Consider the following 25291-nt stretch of genomic DNA (forward strand, 5'->3'; position numbering starts at 1 on the left):
TATCACCATAAAAAAGAAAATATAATTATATGACATGGTAGAGATGCTACCTACACTACAGTGGAAACCATATTCCAATATATGAGTGTATCAAGTCACTGTATCATGCACATTAAACTTACAAAATGTTATCTGTCAGGTATATTTCAATAATAGAAAAAGGATAAAGTGGTATCACCCAAATCTAAAGTATATTTAGCTAAAATAAATGAATTTCTTCTTTGACTTATAAACTCTTGACAGGAATCAGAACATGACACAACATACCACTCCTTGATTCTACTAATCAAATCAACATGCTCATATCCAATGGCTCAGTCTTCATGCCTTCTATATTAACACTCATCAGGATTCCTGGTTTGGAGTCAGTGCAGTGTTGGATTGGGATTTCATTGCGTCTCATGTACCTTGTAGCTGTGATTGGGAATTCCCTAATCATAATGATAATCAAACATAAAAACAGCCTGTGTAAACCTATGTACATATTTTTGGCCATGTTGGGGGCCACAGACATTGCACTTAGCACCTGTATTCTCCCCAAAATATTAGGCATCTTTTGGCTTCATTTGACAGAGATTTCTTTTGAAGCATATCTTCTGCAAATGTGGCTTATTCACTCCTTTCAGGGTGTTGAATCAGGTGTCTTGCTGGCGATGGCCCTAGATCACTATGTCGCCATCTGTAACCACTTGAGACATGTCCCTGTCTTCTCAGGACAACTTTTGACTCACATTGGAGTTGGGGTGACACTCAGGGCTGCCTTACTTGTAGCACCATGGCTGGTATTTAGTAAATGTCATCTTAAATTCTACGAAACCACAGTCATCTCCACACTTAGGGTGAACACATGGCCATTGTGAAGCTGCCTACTGAAGATATACGGATCAACAAGATATACGGTCTATTTGTTGCCTTCTCTATCTTAGGATTTGACATAATTTTTATTATTCTGTCCTATGTTCAAATCTTTATCACTGTCTTTCAACTGCCCCAGAAGGAGGCGAGATTCAAAGCCTTTAATACATGCATTGCCCACATTTCTGTCTTCCGACAGTTCTGATCCTTGGCTTCTTCTCTTTCTTCACACATAGGTTTGGTTCTCATAAACCACCATATATTCATATTCTTTTATCTAACCTTTACCTGTTAGTTCCACCTTTTCTCAACCCAATCATCTATAGAGTGAAGACCAAACACATCTGTGACCATGTACTAACAATATTTGTATCCGCCAAACATCTTGATCACTAGTGGATCCTTCTAAAGAGAATTTGTGTTAGTTTAAATAGCAACATTCATGTGCTAAAAGCCAAATATAAAATTTCTACACTTGAAAAAATATGTTAATTCTCAGATGCTTATAATTGAGATATTTAACAAATCATCAAATACTTAAGAAATTTGGTTTATTATTCTTACAAAGAATAAAATTCTCTTGAATTGTGATTTCAAATTGTTTCATTTATTCTTCTGTTCTTGGCCTGTCCCTTGAAATCTAGAGCTTTTCTCTAGACCTACATAAATAAGCAAATTGCAGAAGACACTTATTCTAGGTAACTCCCAAGGACCATTTCACAATTCATATTTTCAAACTGTTAATACAACCCATAGTTGTCTTTTGGTCATATCTTGTTTTCTAATATTTGTTTCTGAATCTATATTTTGACAATTTTTAATAGCATCTACTTTTGTTTTGTTGTTTTTGTTGTTCAGTTGCTAAGTCATGTCTGACCTTTTGCAGTCCCATGAACTGCAGCATGCCAGGCTTCTCAGTCCTTCAGTGTCTCCTGGAGTTTGCTCTAATTCATGTCCATTGAGTCGGTGATGCCATCCAACCATCTCATCCTCTGTCATACCCTTCTCCTCTTGCCCTCAATCTTTCCCAGCATCAGGGTCTTTTCCAATGAGTTGGCTCTTTGTATCAGCTAGCCAAAGTATTCGAGCTTCAGCTTCACCATCAGTCCTTCCAATGAACATCCAGGTACTTTTTCTGAAATACTGAGATTTTATATGATATAAAATCCATAATACCACATATGATCAACATAAAATCTATATGATATAAACTAAAGTCTGTAAACATTGAACTTTTTGAGGAAGAAATATAGCACAAAATAGGACTGATGAAAATAAATTAGGCTTATTCAGAAGTAAATATTCTTAAGGAAATAAAATTATCATCAGTACTTAAATAAAACACACACTTCAGAAGGCACACATTTTAATACTTTTTCCAGTTTGAGGTTTGCCCATATTTGAACGTTTAAGTTATAGAATTGAAAACATAGACAAATAAATTCCACTGCATTTAGAAATCTCCTACTGCAACTATCTAGAGGACAATAATTGTGTCTTATTTACACTTTTATTAACAATGCATCAGACTTATTAGAAATTCAGTAAAAATAGCATTGTATGATAAACAGTTTAAACATTTCTCTGGTGTTTATCAATGGTATTAAAGAGTAACTAATCTGGAGACTTTAAAGTAACATGTAATGTTATCTTACACAAAATCAGCATACTAGAGGGCTTATTCCAATATTATTAATGTAAACAAAGATGGTGCTTTCAATGAATCAGTATATCATCTTAAAATAAACTATGGCCCTCAATAAAACCTGCCATGTGAGAAATTGACTGCTAAGCAAATAGTTCATATATTTCTTCACTCTTTGCTATTCCTCTGTCCATGCATTTTAATCTTTACCCAGGATGCTGTACCAGTAGTGATCAGGTTTAAATTTTCTTCAATCAAACTTTAACACTGAGGACTCATAACAATTTCTAAGAAAAATCAAGTACACAGGGAAAGAATCTGGTCTCTAATTTTAGACTGATGCACAGTTCAAGAAAGGAGTTACCCAAGAAAACATCCCATTACAATAAAATGAAGAGAGCACAATATTAAAGATTCAGAGGTAGAAAAAAAATTGGAATGGTCTCTTGTTAAATAATGCAGAAATAAATTTGAGTCACAATGTATTTGAGTTTAGTAAAATTTTGCAAACATGAATTATGTTGAGTGACAGACTTTATTTTCTTGGGCTCCAAAATCACTGAAGATGTTTCTGCAGCCATGAAATTAAAGGATGCTTGCTGCTTGGAAGAAAAGCTATGACAAACTTAAACAGTGTGTTAAAAAGCAGAGACATTACTCTGCTGACAAACATATGTATAGTCGAAGCTATGGTTTTTCCAGGAGTAATGTATGGATGTGAGAAAGTGAAAGTGAAGTCACTCAGTTGTGTCCAACTCTTAGCGACCCCATAGACTGCAGCCTACCAGGCTCCTCCACCCATGGGATTTTCCAGGCAAGAGTACTGGTGTGGGTTGCCATTGCCATGTGAGAGTTGGACCATAAAGAAGACTAAGTGCCAAAGAATTGATACTTTTGAACTGTGGAGTTGGATAAGACTCTAGTGCATCCCTTGGACAGCAAGAAGATCAAACTAGTAAATTCTAAAGGAAATCAGTCCTGAATATTCATTGGAAGAACTGATGCTGAAGCTGAAGCTCCAATACTTTGGCCACCAGATGCGAAGAGCCAATTCATTAGAAAAGACCCTGATGCTGGGAAAGATTGAAGCCAAGAGGAGTAGGAGACAACAGAGGATGAGATGGTTGGATGGCAGCACTGACTCCATGGACATGAGTTTGAGGAAGCTCTGGAAGATGGTGAAGGACAGGGAAGCCTGGCGTTCTGCAGCCCATGTGGTCGCAAAGAGTAGGACACGACTTGAGCGACTGAACAACAACAGCAAAAGACATGAAAAAATCCAGTGAGAGAATGAGTAATAGTAATAATAGAACTTTTAAAGGATAATGAGTCATATGTAAAAAATATAAGTAACTAAATGAAAATTAAAGTATATGTTGTCTATAAGAATGCCATAGGATTTAAGACTTAAAACACATGTAGAGGGAAAGAGAAGAAATAGAAGAAGAAATTTCAAGCCAATGGTAAGCCAAAGAGGGAGTAGTGTATGTAGTTTTTTTAGTCAAATAGGCTTTTAATTAAACTGTCACTGGGAATTCCCTGGCAGGTCAGGGGTTAGCACTCAGTGTTTTCACTGCTGTGGGTCAGGTCAGGACACTAGGATTCTGCACACCCCATGATGTTGCAAAAAAAAAAGAAAAAAAAGTTGTCACAGAAAGCAAAGATATCATGCAATATTTAAAGGTTGAATTCATATTCAAATTTATTATAAACATTAGAGTGTCAAATATATGAAGCAAACATTAATGTTACTAAAAGGAGGAATAAATAGCAACACAAAAATAGTAGGGGTGTTCAATACCCCAGTTTTAATAGCAGATATAACATATCAGAATTGCCTCATTGAAAGGAAGGATCATGGGATATTTATTTAATAGAATTTATTGGCACCGGAGCATATTTACATTTAAGTAGACTTTTGACTTATTTGTCAATGAGAACAGAAGAAGGGGAACTCAGTCTTTAAAAAAAATCGGTGTATATAATTATTTCCATATTTAGCCTGTGGAAAAACAAAACAAAGGAACAAGGAAACTGTACTAAGGATTTCAGGGATATTAGTATGGATGAACCCAAGTGGGTATCATCAAAACTTGCAGGACCCCTTGTGGTTTAGCTAGTATCTAATAAATCCCCATTTTGTGTTCATAACTCCTCCACAAATCCATCAGGAAACATTAAAATTGGTGGCTGGCAACTTTCTTCTATTTAAGCTGAATAAATTGAGGCTATGCTCCAGAATAATACGGATCTTATTTTGAGTTTTGTTAGAGAATGAACACAGAAGCTTGATCTCACATAGACTTATAAAAGATGAAGAACATCTGTAATGCACAGACAACAGAAAGGCATGAAAGATTTATCTCACTGATATCCATCCATTGCAGATGACCCAGCACCATGTGACTTAGAGTTCCTGACACTGACTGGGTGCTGTTACAGAAGGTGCAGATAGAAACAAGGGGCATTTCAGGACTCATAATGGAAAATAATAGGAAGAGTTACGAATTCTAAACCATAGGTGACAGTGATGTGAAGCTGACTGCGCTTCAGGCATCTGGTAAGAGCAGAACCAGCTCCAACAATCGTCAAGTGAGTCTCACTGTTCTCAAGTTTATCTCCATAACTTTTCAATACCAGTTTTTAAAATAATAATCACCCCATCTCATCAACCTTTACTCACTCATGTACTTCCCACCTGGTACCCAACTCTCTCTACTTGCCTGATCATGCTCAAATGTTGCTCCTTCCTCTTGAAAAAGTCAGACACAGTGTTTGTTCTCAAAGGACTCCTATTCTAATTCTGATTATCCTTTTTGTCTGATAATCTAAGAAAGAAAATTTGACTGCTATTATAGTCAGTGATGTAAAGCTTGATCATAAAATTAGTCACTGGGGAGCAAACCTACGGGTATTCAACAGCTTACTTTAATGACTAGTCTATTCTAAATATGAAAACAGATACAGGGATTCTACATTAGAATTATCTCTCCATTCTTTTACTTGAGATTTAGCATCACAAATCACAACTTATTCCTGCATTACCACCCTATCTGTTGACTTTTCAATATAGGATTATTTTATCATGAGATTACTGATTTACAGAAACTTTAGAGGAGAATCTCTGAGAGATTACCTGAGTTTATATTTACAGAATTACGAACATGCCTCTAATGTGTTGTTTTGAGAATTTCCTGATTCTAATTACATAATATTTAACAAATGATGCTTTCAATTAGAAAAGAACATTAACATAAGGCACGAACCCAGGTTCTCATAAAAATTAGTTCTCAGTGAATTGAGAAATAATGAAAATTTTCTCAGTTTCTCTGTAGCCTCTGCTGAGTTACCTCTGGTGCCCCAACACCATCCCTCTGCCTTCCATTTCTAATTCTATGTTTAACTCCTTTTAAGGAACATATTCACCCCTTCAATCTTTCACTCCTTCACTGTTAATTTCTTATGTCTGGGTTCACAAAAAAAATGATGCAAGGATTCCAGATTATCTATTTCATTAAGAGTTGATGAGGCTAAATTAGCCAGATCATATGGTAATGGTAGCTGTGAATAAAGTAAAAACAAGGCTTTATTCCAATTAAGTAACACATTTACCTATGTTTCTATATTCTTTAGTTGTTAAAAATGATGTGACAAAGGTTTAGATAGATAATAAATGATCATAAAATGACAAATGATAAAGGTTTAGCTAAATACATACCAATACTATCCCCACCACTGCAGAGGAAGACATTCATTTTCTACTGCTTAGTTTATGTTTGCCTTTTCTTATCAACTTTGTAGACTATCAGCTGATCATATAGATGTGGATATTCTTCCAAGAATTCCATCCTGAATCACTAATCTAACCTTATATCCATTATGATTATGGTTTTATATTGAGTACTAATTGAAGATATTGGAATAACTCAAAACTTATACTTTAATTTAAAGATTACTTTGGATCTGTCACCTTGAGTTTCCTTATAAAATATAGAATCAGTTTCTGAATTATTGGCAAAATATGTGTTGGGATTCTTATAGGATAAATGGAAAGGAACTGACATCTTAACAATATTCCAAGATATATATAGGTGACATAGGTCTCTGTTGCTTTAGTTCTTATCTACTGTCTCTCAACAATGTTTGTAATTTTCAGGACAGAATTTTGTGTTTTATTTTATCGTACACAGAATTGGATCTTAATGTAACATGTTTTTATTCTCTATTACTAATTATTATTTTTTACTTTCCAGTTATTTTTTCCAGTAACAAGAACTATTATATAACAATTATATGATACAAAACACTTTTCATATGAAACTTATATCTTATAACCTTGTTAATATCACTTATGACAAAGGCCATTACTTTTATTAATATACTCTTTAAGACTTTTCAAATTAAAAATTGTGCCCATTACAAATAAAGTATAAATTTGGCATCATGTGTGTCAGCCTTGCACACAAATGAAAATATTACCATTCTCTGATCCAATATTCTATTCTTCTGGGAGTTATGAACCCATTCCAGTATTTTTGCTGGAGAAATCCCATGGACAGAGTCTAAGACTGGTGGGTTACGATCCTTGGGGTCGCAAACAGTTGGACATGACTTAACAACTGAGTACATCAATTCATAAAATAAGAGTTATAGCTATTTATCAGAACCTTATCATAACTTTTAATTTCTAATTGAGTTCTTTTAAACCACTGGATTAGTGAAGATTCTCCAAAGTAGCAGAGCCAATAGGATGTAGATGGATAGACAGATTTATTGATGGATTTAGAGACAGAGAGAGATTGATTGGGCTTCCCTGTTGGTTCAGCAGTAAAATATCTGCCTGCAATAAAGGAGATGGGGGTTTATTCCTTGGGTGGGTAAGATCTCCTGGAGGAGGGCATGGCAACCCACTCCCATATTCTTGCCTGTAGAACTTCACGTACAGAGGGGACTGGTGGGTTACAGTCCATAACATCTCAAAGAGTAGGATATGACTGTTAGCATGCATGCACACATGTAATAAAAGAACATTATAGGTTCAGATTTTTCTTTCCAGAATTCCTTAATTGAAAGGAAGAGTCAAATATTTAAAATATTTAAGAAAAATTAAAAACATTCATTTTTATTACATTTAATTAAAAACATTTAAAAACTGAATTCATTGGCAAAGGAGCATGTCTATATTTAGTTAGACTTTAGACATTTTTTTGTTAATGAAAACAGTAGAAAAGGAACTCTATATGAAGAAAATTGATGTATATAAATGTCTCTTATTTAGCCTTTTAGGAAAGAGAAGAGTAAGGAGGTGTCTGCAAGTTGTGGTAATGATTTCAGGGATAATAGGTGTGGGTGAACCCAAGATGACATAACTAAAATCTGCTGGGTCTCCTGTGGTTTAACTGCTGGCTAACAAATCCCTCACTTAAGGGTTATAAATTGTCTTTCTCCACACATTCATTAACGATGTTAAAATTGATAGCTAGCAGCTTTCTTCTTCAATTCAAACTGAATAAATTGATGTTATGCCTCCAAATAATACAGATCATGGTTTTACTGGAGGAAGAACACAAAAACATGATCTCAGACAAACATATAGAAGATGAAGAAGGTCTGTATTACAGAGATAAGAGAAAAGCATGAAAGGCTGTCCCTGAGATGTCCACCCATTGCGGATGGTTCCAGCACCAAATGGATGTGGGATGTTGACATTGGCCAGGTGCTGTTACAGATGGTCCAGATAGAAAGCACTGCAGAACATATAAAACAAAAATATTAAGCAGAGTTGGTGTTTGATAAGAGTTTAGTGTGGTTGATATGAAGGATGGTGCTCTTCAGATATCTGGTAAGAGCAGAACCAGTTTCCAACTTTTGACAAGTAAGCTCACTATTCCCAAGTTTACCTCAGTAACTTTTCGTTACCAGCTATAATCACTCCATCCTATCAACCCTGTGCTCACTTACGTACTTCCCACCTGCCATCCCACTATCTGTACCTGTCAGACCATGCTCAAATGTTGCCTCTTCCTCTTGAAAAAGTGACACCCTGATCGTTCTTAAAGGATTCCTATTCGATCCCTGATTATCTTTGAGACAGTAAAACTTTACTACTGTTAGAGTCAATGATGTATGAATTTACCATCAAATGAGTCATTGGGGTGCTAACCTACAGGTATCCAACAGCTTAGTTTAGTCACCAATCTATCCTAAAATACATGGCAACTGATACAGACTTCTTGCATTAAAGTGATTCTGGCTGACTTGTTTCTTTCACTTGAGGTTAAGCACCACGAACCACAGCTGCTTCCTGCCTTGCTGCCCTATTTGTTGACACTCAGTATAGTGTTAGCTGATCATGAGTTTACTGACACAAACCAATTTTACTGAAAAGTCTATGAAAGAATGAAATAACCTAACCTTAGTTTAACAGCTTTACTAATATTTCTCTAATACACGGTTTGAGAACTTCTTGATTCAAAATATATAATGGTTAACGGGTAATGATTTTGATCAGATAGCTTTCATATAACACATAAGATCAAAAGCTTTCAGAAAAAATTAAATTATCAGTGAACTGAGTATGATTAAATTTCTTTGCTTATTTTAAATTTATCTTAAACATTTCCTCTCTCAGCTCTCTGTCTTCCATTTATAGTTCTATATTTAATTTCTTTTAAGGAACATGTCCTTCCAAGCCTTCATTTTCTATCAACTTCTTATGCCTGAGCCCACAAAAATGACCCATGTTCCAGATTATCTATTTCTCATTAAGAATTAATGAGCCTAAATTAATCAAGTCTCATGGAAATGATAGCTCTGGAGAGTTTAAATGCAAGAACAAAGTCTCTATTCTGATTGATTTACCCATTTACTGATGTTCCTTGGCTTCCCTGGTGGCTGGGACATCAAGAATCTGCCTCCAATATAAGAGACCTGGGTTCAATCCCTGAATCAGGAAGATCCCCTGGAGAAGGGAATGGCTAACCACTCTAGTATTCTTGCCTGGAGAATCCCATGGACAGAGGAGCTTGGTGGGCTACAGTCCATGGGGTCACAAAGAGTCGGACATGACTGAACAACTAGCACACACACAACAGATGTTCCTATATCCTTTAGTTACAAAGGATGAGTCCCTCCTTACCTCTACATTTGTCTGCTCTTCTCTTGCTTCCTCAAGGTCCCTCCACTCTAATTACCTTGTTATGTGTATTCCAGAATTTATTTTATATATTTTAGCCACAGAAATTTAAGTATTTCCACTATTAGAAACATAGCAAAAACTTACCACAGTTTTATTAGAAAAGTAAAAATGTAGCAAGAAATCTTGACCCAGATTCTGCAAAGGTACACAGATTTGAATGACCTTTCCTAAAACTCTTCCTCACATTCTCCTGAAAAGACATCTCATCTGAAGCAGAGGCAGAAAACATAGATCCATACATAGACAAAAACAGTTTGCTTTTAAGTAACAAAATGTATGTTTACTCTCTTTCTTAGAGAGCATTCTGCACTAATGTAACATTTGAACTCTTACTAGCTCAGACCAGCTGTTTTTAACTGAGAGACAACTGAGAATAACAGAATACTGAATGATACCCCACTCCAGAACTCTTGCCTGGAAAATCCCATGGATGGAGGAGCCTGGTAGGCTGCAGTCCATGGCGTCGCTGGGAGTCAGACAAGACTGAGCGACTTCACTTTCACTTTTCACTTTCATGCATTGGAGAAGGAAATGGCAACGCACTCCAGTGTTCTTGCCTGAAGAATCCCAGGGACAGGGAGCCTGGTGGGCTGCCGTCTATGGGGTCGCACAGAGTTGGACATGACTGAAGCGACTTAGCAGCAGCAGCAGCAGAAACAGTAACTGGAATGTGAAATATGGAGAGAATCACCAACCTCTGACTAAAACATAATTGCCAAGTAAAATAAACAAAATATACTTTTTTGGTCCACAGTTCTGAAATGAAATAACAGACAAGACAGCAGTTGATTCCCTTACTTTGGAATTTAGCCGGTTCTATGTAACATAGTTGCACATCATACTTTTTGGTCTTGTGGATGCCTTTCCTAAAAAAAAAATGATGTGTCTTTATGGATCTTTCTTTTACCTTCTATATATGAATGAGGTGGATGATGTGTTTTGAGCTCTACCAAAATCATATACACTCAATACGATGACTTTGGATGAAAATAGGAAGTAGCAGAGGGAGTAGCACTGACAGAGAAATGTTTTTTTGTTTGCATCAGGAGACCCAAGGACACTGCCTATTTCCAACATCATAGTCTTCATGCCCTCTGTGTTGACACTAATAGGGTTCCCAGGCCTAGAGTCTGTGCAGTGTTGGATTGGGATTCCATTCTGTGTCCTGTATCTCATTGCTATGATCAGAAATGCCTTGCTTCTGATCGTCATCAAATGAGATCCCAGCCTCCATGACCCCAAGTACATTTTCCAAGGCATGCTAGGAGTCAGATATTGTACTTCTTACCAGTATTGTGCCCAAGATGCTGGAACCTTCTGGTTTCATGTACCAGAAATATATTTTGATTCTTGCCTGCTTCAAATGTGGCTCAGTCACACATTTCAGGGCATAGAATCAGACATCTTGCTGGCCCTGGCCCTGGACCACTATGTAGTCATCTGTTATCCACTCAGACATGCTGCCATCTTACCCACTTTCTATTCACCCAAATAGCAGCTGCAGTAACACTCAGGACTGCCATTCTTGTAACCGCATCCTTAGTACTGATAAAGTTCCAGTTTCAGTTTTATTATAGAGCAGTCATCTCCCACTCCTACCGTGAGCATATAGCCATTGTGAAACTTGCTGCAGAAAATATCAGGGTCAACAAAATCTATGGTATGTTTGTGGCTTTCAACATCACAGTGTTTGAGCCCACATTCATTACATTGTCCTATATGCAGATATTTATCACACTTTTTTGATTTCCCCAAAAGGAGGCCAGGTTGAAAGCATTCAATACTTGCATCGCTCACATCTGTGTCTTTCTCCAGTTCTACCTCCTTGGTTTCTTCTCATTCTTTGCACATAGGTTTGGTTCTCACATCCCACCTTATATTCATATCCTCTTTTCTAGCACTTATCTGTTGGTCCCTCCATTTCTCAATCCACTTGTCTATGGTGCAAAGACCAAGCAGGTCTGTATCCATAGGGTAAAAATATTCTGTTTATAAAGTTTACCATGAATAATACTTTCAGGCTTTTCCTTTTGTGCAATAGTAACAATCTTTCAAAACAAAACAACAAAAATCTGTGTTATTTGTGAATCCAGAATATTCTAATTGTTATTTTTTACTGTTCTTATCTTTAATTTGCCAGCATGTAAGCTGGTTTCCAGATTCTATTTGCCCATGACAATTATGTCAGAAGGATTGGTGATTCTACTTGGTTAATGAGAATAAGAAACATAAAACAATACAATAGTGAATGTGTGTCTTTTCCTTTTCTTGCAGAAATTATGATGTAATGAAAAATTCAGGAAGGGGTTTGTAGGTGCAAATAGTGTTATATTACTCAAATAGATTGTTACATATTTATGCTTATATTGTGAAAAATTATTTAAGCTTTAAAACAAATGATTTGTGTACATGTGTTAGACTTCAACATAAAGCTTTAAAATAGTAAGAAAATAAATCCTTAGAAATGAAAACAAAAGATAGAAGAAAGTCTGAGGAATTCCTGTAGGTTAAAGAAGTTGAAAGAGATATGAATATTAAATGCACTGTGTTGATCCTGAATCAGATTGTGGACAGTTAGACTATTTGTCTGCAGAAGGAAATGGCAACCTACTCCAGTATTCATGCCCGGAAAATTCCATGGACAAAGGAGCCTTGTAGGCTGTAGTCCATGGGGTCACAGAAGGACTGAGAAACAAACACTTCACTTTCCCTCTCTCAATCTTATGAAAAATAAAATGGTTTCTTTCTCATCTTCCATTTGCTTGGGTTTTTTGTTGCTCAGTCACTAAGTTATGTCCAACTGTTTGTGACAACATGGACTGTAGCCCATCAAGCTCCTCTGTCCATGAGTTTCCCAGGCAAGAATACTGGAGTGCGTTGCCATTTCCTTCTCCATGGGAAGCCTGACCCAGGAGCTGAATATACATTTCCTGTGTGTCTCCTGCATTGTAAGAGGATTCTTTACTGCTGAGTCACCAGGAAAGCACCTGGCATTTTCACATAAACACTGTTGTATTTTCAACATAAAGTATAAAATTTGTTGATTCTATATCTTATTCCTAATATTACATATGCAAATGTGCATTCCGCCCCCCACCCCACCCCACTTGACTGCTTTCTTGCTTTTAGATTCTAGTTAGGCATTTCCTTTAAGGAGTTTAGCCATTTTCCTTTTTTTTTTCTCTTCCCCTCCTAGTAGCACTCATGCTGTGTATAATATAGATCACTCTAATTTATTTGTATATTCATGACCTACACATACACGACACACTTTAATTATGAATAAATGCATAATGAATGGAACATTCAGAAACTAAATACATAAAAGTGCTACCAAATTTTCATAATAAGCATTTATTCTCAGAAGAGTAATAATAATAATGACAATAATTTACATGATTTCCTAATGAGGGAATGTAGAGGAAGAGGTGTTCCAAACTCAAAAAACTTATTTTCACAGCTATAAAATGATATTTCCTGTTTTTTAATTATTTTTAATTTATTTTTAGAACAGTTTAAGGTGTTTACCAAAAAGTTGAGTAGAATGCCAAATTCCAATATAAACTTTTTCCCCAGGATAAATATTTAACAACTATATTTGAGCTTAGCTGCCATCTTGATCATTGAATCACATCACCACAATTATTTTATGTATTCTAAATGTAAAAGCATATATCTGATATATTTTTTTAGTATGGCTTCTGTATACTATAATGAATCTTTTCTTAAATTTATTGAGATATAATTTACATACCATGTAGCACAATCTTTTAAGAGTATACAACTCTGGTTTTTGAATGTCCAAAAAATTGGACATTCATCACTATTATCAAACCCCTGAACATTTTCATCATCCCAATAAAGATTTTCCATCCCCCTTTAGCAGCCACTCCCCATTTCAAGGCACACATTAATTGACTTTCTGTGTCTGTGATTTCATTTCTCTGGACATCTCATATAAGTGAAATGAAACAATATTTGGCCTTTTATGACTGGCTGCTTTCACTTAGTCTAATGTTCCCAAGGTTCATTTGGATTGTAGCATAAATAAGAGTTTCATTTATCTTCATATTTGAATGACATTCTAATGCATGAGATACCTGAGTCTACTCTTGCACCAAGGAAACAGAGCTCTGCCGGGGTCCAGCCCCAGTGGATCCAGGGAATTCGAAGGGGAGACGGCTTCGGCGATCAGGATACGATAGAATTAAAGATACAAAGAGTGATCAAAATAAGAATAGCTCAGTGAGAAAATTTAGTGCAGAAAAGAGGCTGAATAACTTGGTTTACGTGGAAAGCTAATAAAATTCCAAAATAAGGAATTTGTGTCACCTACGTAGGCCGCAGGCATCCTCCCATTCTCCTGAAGGAGAGGAGACACTAAGGCCTCCCTGGTCAGATCTTAGAAGCCCAGGCACAATTAGTAGGCTTGATGAGCCTCCATGGTCTGAATTCTGGCTGGGAATTCAGCCAGAAGGTGAGAGAAAGAACGACTTGAGGAGACCAAGCTTCAGTGAACAAGGCCCGCACTTTATTTTCCAAAGTAGTTTTTATACCTTAAGTTGTGCGTAGATGATAATGGGGGAAGGTCAGCAGTCCTTGATCCTTATCGAAGCCAGGCTTTCAAACTTATCATATGCAAAAGTTTAGGTGATTTACATCATCTTCTGGCCAGGGGGCCTGTCAATATTTTAAGATCCTTTCTTCAGAAAACTTATTTTTCTCTAAAGGTGATTGTTCTAAAGTTAGGCACCACCCTCTGAAAGTATTAGATAAAGTTGCATTCCTATAGGGCAAAGGTGTGGTGGGCTATAACAAGAAAAGAATTAACTCAAGGGTCCAAGGTTACAAACATTAAAGCTACTACTTACATTCCTGTACACCAATTATATTAATCAATACACTGCCAGGGACACAGTAGGTAAGGGATATGGAAACTTAGCAGCAAACATTGGCCCAACAAGTGAAAAACTCTTCACCAATACAATTTCTTATCTATCTTTTAACTGCTCAAAGGAATCTGTATTTAGACAGTTTAGAACATCTCATGTCTCTCATGACTGGGAGGCTCTGAACAATCATATGTAGCTGGAAGAACCTGTTCAGGCAGGCTAGAGGACTTCTAAAGGAGTTTGTAGGTTGAAACACTCTTGTCATGCCCAGGAATTTTATTAACTGGAGCTGTAAGTTAACTCTTTTTCAGAGTGAGGTGGTGGGGGACAGCCCCCCGTAAAGTCAGAGGTGTAGGTGAGAGCACAAAGAAGTAAAGTAGGCAGATTCTGGTTTTGGGGGGTAGATGCTTGAGAATTTCCAGGAGGACTCCTGAGGCTTGATCCTGCCTTTGCATATGCCGAGCCTCCTTCCTCATGATCTTTGCCATGGGTGGAGTTCCTCACGCTGGCTCCCGGCAGATCTCTCTCCAAATAAGCTTTGCTATGATCCCTCTCTCTCTGCTGGTAATGACATCCATTTTCACTCAGAAAACTCCATAAGGGATGTCCAGGCTTGTTTTTATTTTTCACATTTCACTTAAACTTATTTCTTTTTATTTGATTATGTGCACTGGTTTTGGGTTTTATTTCTCTGGTGCAGATACTCAGCTGTGGCTGATTTCAATCTTCTGATGTGAATCACTGAGTGCCCAGGTGTGAAGACATGCACATACCCTGATCCAGGCTGATCTGGCTTATCTGTATATCTGCCTTCAATCCTATACCATTGCTTTTTCTAAGATGATGATGATTTTATTGCTGTTTAATAAAAGAGGATGTGGTCAGTGAGTCTCCTAATTCAAAAGGAATAGAGCTTCTAAATAGGACCTGACCCAATGACATAGGGCAAAACCAGTGTGATTTTAATTAAGGCCTTTAGGTAATCCAGGGTTGATAACTTCTCTCTTGTACTTTTCAGAAAATTGAAATGTTTTCCTTCCTCCTTTTGATGCTAAAGTTTAAAATCCCTACTGTGAGTCATAAACCTTGATTAAACCAAGTAAGTATAATACCTGGCATAAATAACAGTTTCAGGTTGGGAAATTGATATAAATTTTAGAAGGACATTAAAAAATTTGAAAATGTATACTATTTTTTCATGATCACTCTGAACATAACTGGGACAGTTTGGAGAGAGATGGTTTGGAATCAGAAAAGATTTATGTCACCAGATTTTGCCCAGAAGAAGATCAGAAACTGACTGGTAACTGAGGCTCTGAGGTGAACATTCCCAGTCAGTCCCAACCATGTGCATAAAGAAGAAATATTTGTACCCCAACTAGAATTAAACTACAAAAATACATATTTTCACTTCTCTGCCAGCATGTCCACGCTGATCAATCTGAGTATCTCAAGATGTTATTGAAAGGTTGTTGTTGAATCACGCGAATACACCGGGATTCTTGGCCCCTGGAGGAGAAGAATTCAATCCGGGGCCAGAGACGAGGCTTGATCGCTCAGAGATTTTGTGTAATAAAGTTTTATTAAAGTATAAAGGAGATAGAGAAAGCTTCTGACATAGGCATCAGAAGGGGGCAGAAAGAGTACCCCCCTGGTAGTCTTCAGCTGGATGTTATATAGTCACTAGCAGTCTGTTAATGAAAGAAAGGAATGTCTTAAAATTCAGAATGGCACCAGGCCCCTCACCCATAAGATGCATTTTGGGATAATCTTGGCACCAAATGGTTTATCCTGGGCCATAAAATGATTAACTTGAATCTTGAAGAAGGGCAGACCACCATACAAATAGTTTCATTTACATAGATTAAGGGAACAATATCTGAGTATAACATACTGGTTTGTCAAGTAGGTTCTGGGCCAAGAGGCGGAACCAACTTGGAGACAGAGTTTGGGGTAAAGGCGTAGTACATTAGCATAACTTAAGACAAACATTTCCATAAGAAAAAGGCATTGTTTATCTCTAGGCTCAAGAATAGCTAACTTCAGGCGAAACCAGGTGTCATTATGGCAACACAGTATTTTAAGAGAAACCTCCCTTTAAATTTGTATAGAGAAGGAAAAAATATTGCTAGTTTGTTTCCTCCTGCCGCTTAAGAGAGATAAAAATGTCTGACCCTTGTAGGCTATTTCCTCCATTTGGAGACCCCTGGACTTCCTGCCTGTTACCCTCTCATTTTCATCGACTCCAGTCCCCAGGTCCTGGTCTACAAAGACTGTGAGAAGTTTGTCCTTTCTTCCTCCTTGAGAATTCCAGACCCCTCTCTCCTTGGGGACCCCTAGATTTCCTATCAACCTGCCTAGGAAATGACTCTCTCATTATTGTCTACCTTTATTATTTCATTACTTTTTTAATAAGCATCATTGATTTTTGTGTGTGTGTGTGGTCTTGGGACACTGTCTTCTCTTTTAAAAGGAGACTCATTTTATTTCCCAGTCCCGGAGTGAAACCAAAGTTTGAGAAATTTTTCTAGGTGAAAAACCATTAGAGAATAAATCTTGTATGTTCTGAACAACAGTGTGCCTTTTTCATTCTTGTCTCCAGTGAACCCAAAAGCTCACCAGGGACTGGTAAAAACCAGTCCCCCAGGTGCATGCTACAGTACAAAACATTCATCCTTCACTATCTGAAACGTCAGATCATTTTCTGCTTTATGGTTTCAACCTGTTTCACCACAGAGGATTCCTGGTAAGTCTTTGGGTTTGAAATTCTGCACTGAGTGTGGGAAACTGGAGGCTTGCTATTATATACATATATATATATATATATATATACACACACACACACACACACAACTTGATCATATAATTCCAGGATAAAAAATATATAATCTTACAGTAATTAAGTGATGAAACGCTAGGAAGACGTGTCCTATTCTTTTCACAGCATTTCAGAATCAATTAAGCCATGATTGGTGCCAAACTGTTAAGTGAGATTGACAAAATGAAGGACCTTTAGAGAATAATATGCATGCTGATAGATGAATGGAAAGCTTATTTTTTAAGAGATCAGGAAATTATACATGTATAGACTAGAAAAGATGCAAGAAGAAAAGATACCCTTCAAGTAATTCAGTAGAAATTCTCTTTAAGATAAAATGCTCTTTTAATATCTCGAGTGATTTGTGAGAAAAAGGTAAAAGTTCATTTATTAAAAACTGGCATTTATTGAAAGATCAATACATCTTATGTTTCCTTCCAAATATTTAGATGGATTATGTCATATAATACTCACAATCACACTGTAATATGTCTCTATCCACGAATATGTCCTTAGTAATGAAATCGAGACCATGTAAAGTTTCATAACTGTCTGTGTCAGATTTAAAATCTGTTGACTGACTTCAGATCCTGTGCAATTCACTGCCGTGACTCATAGCTAATGTGTGTCGTTGAATTGCATATTTGGAAATTTAATAAGGAATTTAGAAGGAACCCATTTAAGGATGTTGTACAGAAGATCTGTTTGACATTCAGAGCTGACCTGAAATGTGGCAAGCTATCTGAGAAAACAGAGAGTCCTCTGTCACTGGAGGACTTGAGATAGAGCTTAGTGGGTGAATGTCAGAGAGTTCATTGAGGAAAAATTCCTGAGATTGTAGGGAGTGTGGATTTAGAGCCCTGAATTCCTTAAGTCTTTTAGATCCTGAAATTCAGTTTGAATCAAAATTGGACCTGTATGTAACACTAATAATTCAAGTTTTATGCTATAAAGATGACCGAAGTATATTTACCCTAGCTTATGAATTTCAGCATTTAAGATATCTTTCTTCTCTTTCTCTGGGGCTGCGATTGCCCCCTTCCGGCTCTGGCTGTAAGACCAGAAACTATAAAACTCCTAGAGGAGAACATAGGCAAAACACTCTCTGACATACATCACAGCAGGATCCTCTATGACCCACCTCCCAGAATATTGGAAATAAAAGCAAAAATAAACAAATGGGACCTAATTAAACTTAAAAGCCCCTGCACAACAAAGGAAACTACAAGCAAGGTGAAAAGACAGCCTTCAGAATGGGAGAAAATAATAGCAAATGAAGCAACTGACAAACAACTAATCTCAAAAATATACAAGCAACTCCTACAGCTCAATTCCAGAAAAATAAATGACCCAATCAAAAAATGGGCCAAAGAACTAAATAGACATTTCTCCAAAGAAGACATACAGATGGCTAACAAACACATGAAAATATGCTCAACATCACTCATTATCAGAGAAATGCAAATCAAAACCACTATGAGGTACCATTTCACACCAGTCAGAATGGCTGTGATCCAAGAGTCTACAAGCAATAAATGCTGGAGAGGGTGTGGAGAAAAGGGAACCCTCTTACACTGTTGGTGGGAATGCAAACTAGTACAGCCACTATGGAGAACAGTGTGGAGATTCCTTAAAAAACTGGAAATAGAACTGCCTTATGACCCAGCAATCCCACTGCTGGGCATACACACTGAGGAAACCAGAATTGAAAGAGATACATGTACCCCAATGTTCATCGCAGCACTGTTTATAATAGCCAGGTCATGGAAGCAACCTAGATGTCCATCAGCAGATGAATGGATAAGAAAGCTGTGGTACATATACACAATGGAGTATTACTCAGCCATTAAAAAGAATACATTTGAATCAGTTCTAATGAGGTGGATGAAACTGGAGCCTATTATACAGAGTGAAGTAAGCCAGAAAGAAAAACACCAATACAGTATACTAATGCATATATATGGAATTTAGAAAGATGCTAACAATAACCCTGTATTCGAGACAGCAAAAGAGACACTGATGTATAGAACAGTCTTTTGGACTCTTTGGGAGAGGGAGAGGGTGGGATGATTTGGAAGAATGGCATTGAAATATGTATAATATCATATATGAAACGAGTCGCCAGTCCAGGTTGGATGCACGATACTGGATGCTTGGGGCTGGTGCACTGGGACAACCCAGAGGGATGGTATGGGGAGGGAGGAGGGAGGAGGGTTCAGTATGGGGAACACATGTATACCTGTGGCAGATTCATTTTGATATATGGCAAAACCAATATAATATTGTAAAGTTAAATAAAATAAAATTTAAAAAAATAGGCATGTAGGATATTATAAAATAGTGGTGAAATAACAACTGCGGCTTTTGAAACCAGTTTTGTAACAAAATATACAAAATAGATGAAAAAAAAAGATATCTTTCTTCTCTTTCTAAACAAACACATCTATACATACAAAGTTTCTTGCATCTTGTCTTTTGTCATTCATTGCTATAATTCTCAACCAAAGAACACTCAGCCTCATCCCTTCCAATTTCTGTTACATAAAGACAATGAGTCCAGCAGATTTTGCATTCTTTTTATTCTTTTGTAGACCACATCTCCTCATAATATAATGTATGGACTGTCACAAATATCTTTCTGACTTAGTCTCCCATCCAAGTCTCATCACACTGAGCTGCCATGTCTTTCAAGCCATTCATCAAGCTGCTAGAAGATGAATACTTTTACCTTCCAAAAAAAGATGATCTTAAATCCTAAAATGTTAAATCATTTGGTTTAAAACATTAACTTCACTTTTTGTATTCTTTGCTTGTTATTATCCATCATTTCTGCTTATGAAATATATTACATATGAAACACATTTTTTTATATACAGCCCTGCCATAGCTCACGATCTTCTGTGGTTTTTGTACAAACTATTTTCTCTTTGAGTGCCCCCCACATCTCTTTTATCTGATTATGATTCCACTGAAAAATGATTCCACTTCCTAGGCAATTTATTCCCCCAATTTGATTAAAGGCACATAATTGTTAATTCTTAATCATTAAAGACTGTCATTTTTTTTTTTTTTTTCCTGCCCTGTAAGAAAACAGGAGAAGGCAATGGCAACCCACTCCAGTACTCTTGCCTGGAAAGTCCCATGGACGGAGGAGCCTGGTAGGCTGCAGTCCATGGGGTCGCAAAGTCAGACACAACTGAGCAACTTCACTTTCACTTTTCACTTTCATGCTTTGGAGAAGGAAATGACAACCCACTCCAGTGTTCTTGACTGGAGGATCCCAGGAACAGAGGAGCCTGGTGGGCTGCCGTTTATGGGGTCACACAGAGTCGGACACAACTGAAGCAACTTAGCAGCAGCAGCAGCAGTAAAAAAGCATTTAATAACCAAGGAAGCCTTACTATAGAAGAATATTAGGACTCATGAAGTTGGTGTCAATGAAAAAAACTAATCTAAGAAATAGAAAGGGCTACAACATAGTAAAAAGCAAAGACATTGCTTTGCTAACAATGATCCATATGGTCAAAGCCATAGTTTTTCCAGTAGTCACATATGTATGTGAGAGTTGGACTGTAAAGAAGACTGAGAGTCAAATAATTGATGCTTTGGAACTGTGGTGTTGAAAACTCTTGAGAGTCCCTTGGACTGCAAGGAGATCAAACCAGTCCATCCTAAGGAAATCAATCCTGAATATTCATTGGAAGGACTGATGCTGAAGCTGAAGTTCCAATACTTTGGCCACCTGATGCGAAGAACTGACCCATTGGAAAATACCCTGATGCTGGGAAAGATTGAAGGCAGGAGGAGAAGGGGATGACAGAGGGCTAGATGAGTGGATGGCATCACTTACTCAATGGACATGAGTTTGAGCAAACTCCAGGAGACAGTAAAGGACAGGGAAGCCTGAAGTACTGAAGTCCATGTGGTTACAAAGAGTCAGACATGGATGAGAGACTGAACAACAACAAGAAATAGAAAATGTTATTTGAGCCAAATTGAGGGTTATAACTCAGGAATAGCATCTTAAAAAGCTCTCAGAACTTTCCCTCCTATTAGAACTCAAAGCTACTGCTGCTAGGTCACTTCAGTTGTGTCCAACTCTGTGTGATCCCATAGACAGCCCACCAGGCTCCCCCATCCCTGGGATTCTTTAGGCAGGAACACTGGAGTGGGTTGCCATTTCCTTCTCCAATGCATGAAAGGGAAAAGTGAAAGTGAAATCCCTCCGTCGTGTCTTGACTCTTAGTAACCCCATGGACTGCAGCCTACCAGGCTCCTCCATCCATGGGATTTTCCAGGCAAGAGTACCGGAGTGGAGTGCCATTGCCTTCTCTGAGAACTCAAAGCACAGTTATATAAATTTTTTGAGACAGACAACTGTACCTTAAAAGATGTATTTTTAACCCTTTACATGATCCAGATCTACAAGTACAAAGTGGTGGGTTATTCTGAGCCCTTACAAGATCAAAGAGTTTTAAGGAGTTGTCTTACTGGTTCCAGGAGAGTATTGCTGTTTATAGTGGAGAAGGTATGTCTGCAGATGGGAGCAGTTTGGTCAATGCATACTTCATATAAACAATGCATAGTAGGAAAGAAGGGAGACAAAAGGACAGAGGGTATGTTTTCACGTTTAAATTTTTTGTCTTATGTATATAATACGAATTTTATTTCACATTAGAAATGTAAAACTATCACCTGTAAAGGAAACTACTTTAGTACTTTCTTCATAAGAGATATAATCTTTCAGACAGAAGACACTCTTGTCTATTTTACATATCTGCTTGTTTGTTTACTGCAGTCTTCTCTTGTTGCTCAACTTTCTCTAATTATTCACAATATTTACTTCTGTAGAGCTTTGACTTCCATGGTATTCAGATTCTATTGAACAAATATTCCTTATATGACGAAGTTAAATCTCTCAAATTAACATTCCAGATCAAGAGAATAGCACACATTTTTTTGAGAAAAATCACAGAGATTGTTGGAGTGTATGTGGAGGAATGATATTGCAAGTGGGGTTCTATGTCAGACATGTAGCATCTGATAAACATATACTATATTGTATGTGTTTTGTGGTGAATTAAGAAGTTAATATAGGAGATATTTTCTTTCAGATTCTGAGGAAGAGCAAACTGATTGAAATATTTAGTGTATTTTCATTAAAAACCCATTCCATTATGATTTAGTTACACTCTGATGTCTATCTCAAAATATTTACTAAATTAGATCTGTAAAATCTTGGAGGACACAAACTACCTTTTTATTTTTTCTGGGTCAATAGTCCATAGAATTTAGATCAAAGTATTATTTATAATAGCAAAATGTCTTGGTTTTCACTAAAAAATAAGGTAATGATGTCAATGGCTTCTCTGGTGGCTCAGTGATAAAGAATCCATCTGCTCATGCAGGAGATGTGGGTTTGATCCCTTGGTCAGGAAGATCCCCTAGAGAAGTAAATGGCAACCCACTCCAATATTCAGACATGACTTGGCAACTTAAAAACAACAAAATGATGCCAGTATCTTAATCCAAACAAAATAAAGTAATTTAAAAGTTAAAAACCTTAAAAACAGAACAACACAAAACATATTCGATAAATGGTCGTTACTTTTTGGACATCACTTTTTGAATTCCAAGCACTCTGCACAATATAGTTACTTCATATGCCTACAATAAATAAGTTGATATTTGTTTCCCATTTTCTACAAATAATACTTGGATCATAGTGGATGTTTAATTAACATGTATTGAAGAAAATCGCTAGGAAATAAACTTTTCAAATGTGTATAGTAGTGTTACATTCCAATTTGCAAAGCATCTATTCTGGCATATTATGTATTTGCTCAATGGAGAGATCCTGAATATAGGTCTCCAAAAGGAAAACCTTGACAGCAGATGAATAAATTAAAAAAAAAAAAAAAAAGGAAAGCAATAAATGCTCTTGCAATTGACCTGAGATAGGTCATAGACATCATTTTTTGTCTCAGAGATAATCTATCAGGGAGAAAACTTGAAAGATAACAGAAAGGACAAGAACGTGAGATTTTTCTTGTTCCAAATCTGTTGTTTTAGGACTTCTCCTTGTCTTTATGTTTTATATGTTGTCTTAATAGTTCCAAAAATGAGCTGTACAATTAATCAAAGGAAATATTTACAATTAGCAAATTCAGATTTTACTTTTACTGGGGTTAAAGACACACACATATGAACATATATTATATGCTATTCAGGAAGAAATATTAGGGAATTGCTGAGAAGATGTGCTGGAGAAGGGATAGGCTACTCACTCCAGTATTCTTGGGCTTTCCTTGTGGCTCAGCTGGTAAATAATCCTAATGCAATGATGGAGACCTGGGTTTGATCCCTGGGTTGGGAAGATCCTCTGGAGAAGGGAACGGCTATCTACTCCAGTATTCTGGACTGGAAAATTCCATGGACTGTATGGTCCAAGAGATCACAAAGAGTCGGACACAACTGAGCAACTTTCATCAGCAGGCAAGAAAAACCCTGAAGACTTTGGAAAATGATAAGACAAAGCCACTCATAGGAGGCCCTGGAAGCATACAGTGTTATGGGTGAAGTAATCACTGAAGGGCAGAGACTAAGAGATGATTCTGCTCCTATGAAAAACAGCTATATAAAATAAAAAAGTTTACCTTGATAGAAATTGTAGTTTTAGTGGCTATAAGATGCCCAAGGCTTTAAGTAAAGGAAACATTAAATTTCATAGAAAGTTGTATGTTACTGCAAATAGTTAAGAAAAACTAAATATTCAGGCTTAATTTTATTGATAATGAAAGGGAAGCATAGGAGGTATAGGTTGGTATTTGAAATTGAATACAAGTGATGTGCACACAACAGGGCATAGTGAGAAAAGATCTAAAAGGGAGATCTTCAAGCTAAGGATAAAGAGTAACTTGAAGGATGATGGAGAGGACAAGAACATTAGATTTTCCTTCAAGCTATCCTTCAAGCTAAGGATAAAGGGTAACACCCATTATCTAAAAAGAAATTATATAAATGAATTTATGTACAAAACAGAAACAGACTCATAGACTTTGAGAATGAGATTAGGGTTGCTGGGGAAAAGGAAGAGGGAAGGGAGTTAGGGAGTTTGGGAACAATGTGTACAGACTATTATTTTATAATTGATAACCAACAAGGACCTACTGTATAGCACATGGAACCCTGTTCAATGTTTTGTGGATGGAATTCTGTTCAATGTTATGTGGCAGCCTGGATGGGAGGGGAGTTTGGGGGAGAACAGATACATATATATGTATGGCTGAGTCCCTTCACTGTTCACCTGAGACTATCACAACATTGTTTGTTAATTGGCTATATCCCAATACAAAATAAAAAGTTTTTTAAAAATCAAAAATAAAATAAAAGTAATGGATTTATCTTATCAGAGTTTAAGAAACAGAAGGTAAAGATGTAGAGCTTGTCTTTAGGAAAATACTGAAAATTTGAAAAATTAGATTTAAAGCAGTCTGAGAGTCTATTGCAGAGGGATCCAATCATGAAGAGACTAACCTAGAAAAAAAAAAGTGAGTTTCAAAATGAAAAAAAATTCTCATTAAACTTGTTTTCTGATTATAATCAAGCAGAATGATTTACCACTGGTATAGATCCTTCATGTCTAATCTAGGTACAGTTTAGTTTTTGAAATTCTTTACTTTGAATTAAATGAATTATTCCCTCAATTTGAATTGGCGGGTCATAAAGACAGCACTGAGGGTGATTAGCAAACACAAACTAAAGGGAATTTATTTGTTCCAATAGTCAAGGACTAGAAAGAAGTTATCCAGTCCACTTAATTTTTCTCATTGAAAATGATAAAGGCATGCAGAAACATAGAATCTCATAATTGATCATTGAAA

The 25291-nt window shown here is 36.7% G+C and overlaps 2 pseudogenes; both read left to right on the forward strand.

The window, feature by feature from the left end:
- Positions 1-296: 296 nt before the first annotated feature.
- On the forward strand, positions 297-1251 carry LOC147358007 (olfactory receptor 52A5-like; annotated as a pseudogene).
- A 9420-nt stretch (positions 1252-10671) lies between these two features.
- Positions 10672-11693, forward strand: LOC147358008 (olfactory receptor 52A1-like; annotated as a pseudogene).
- The last annotated feature ends 13598 nt before the right edge of the window (positions 11694-25291 follow it).

The sequence above is a fragment of the Bos grunniens genome, chromosome 15 (assembly GCF_055505025.1).
Source record: "Bos grunniens cultivar Pamir isolate PY7600 chromosome 15, Bosgru_T2T1.0, whole genome shotgun sequence".
NCBI classification, from domain to species: Eukaryota; Metazoa; Chordata; class Mammalia; order Artiodactyla; family Bovidae; genus Bos; species Bos grunniens.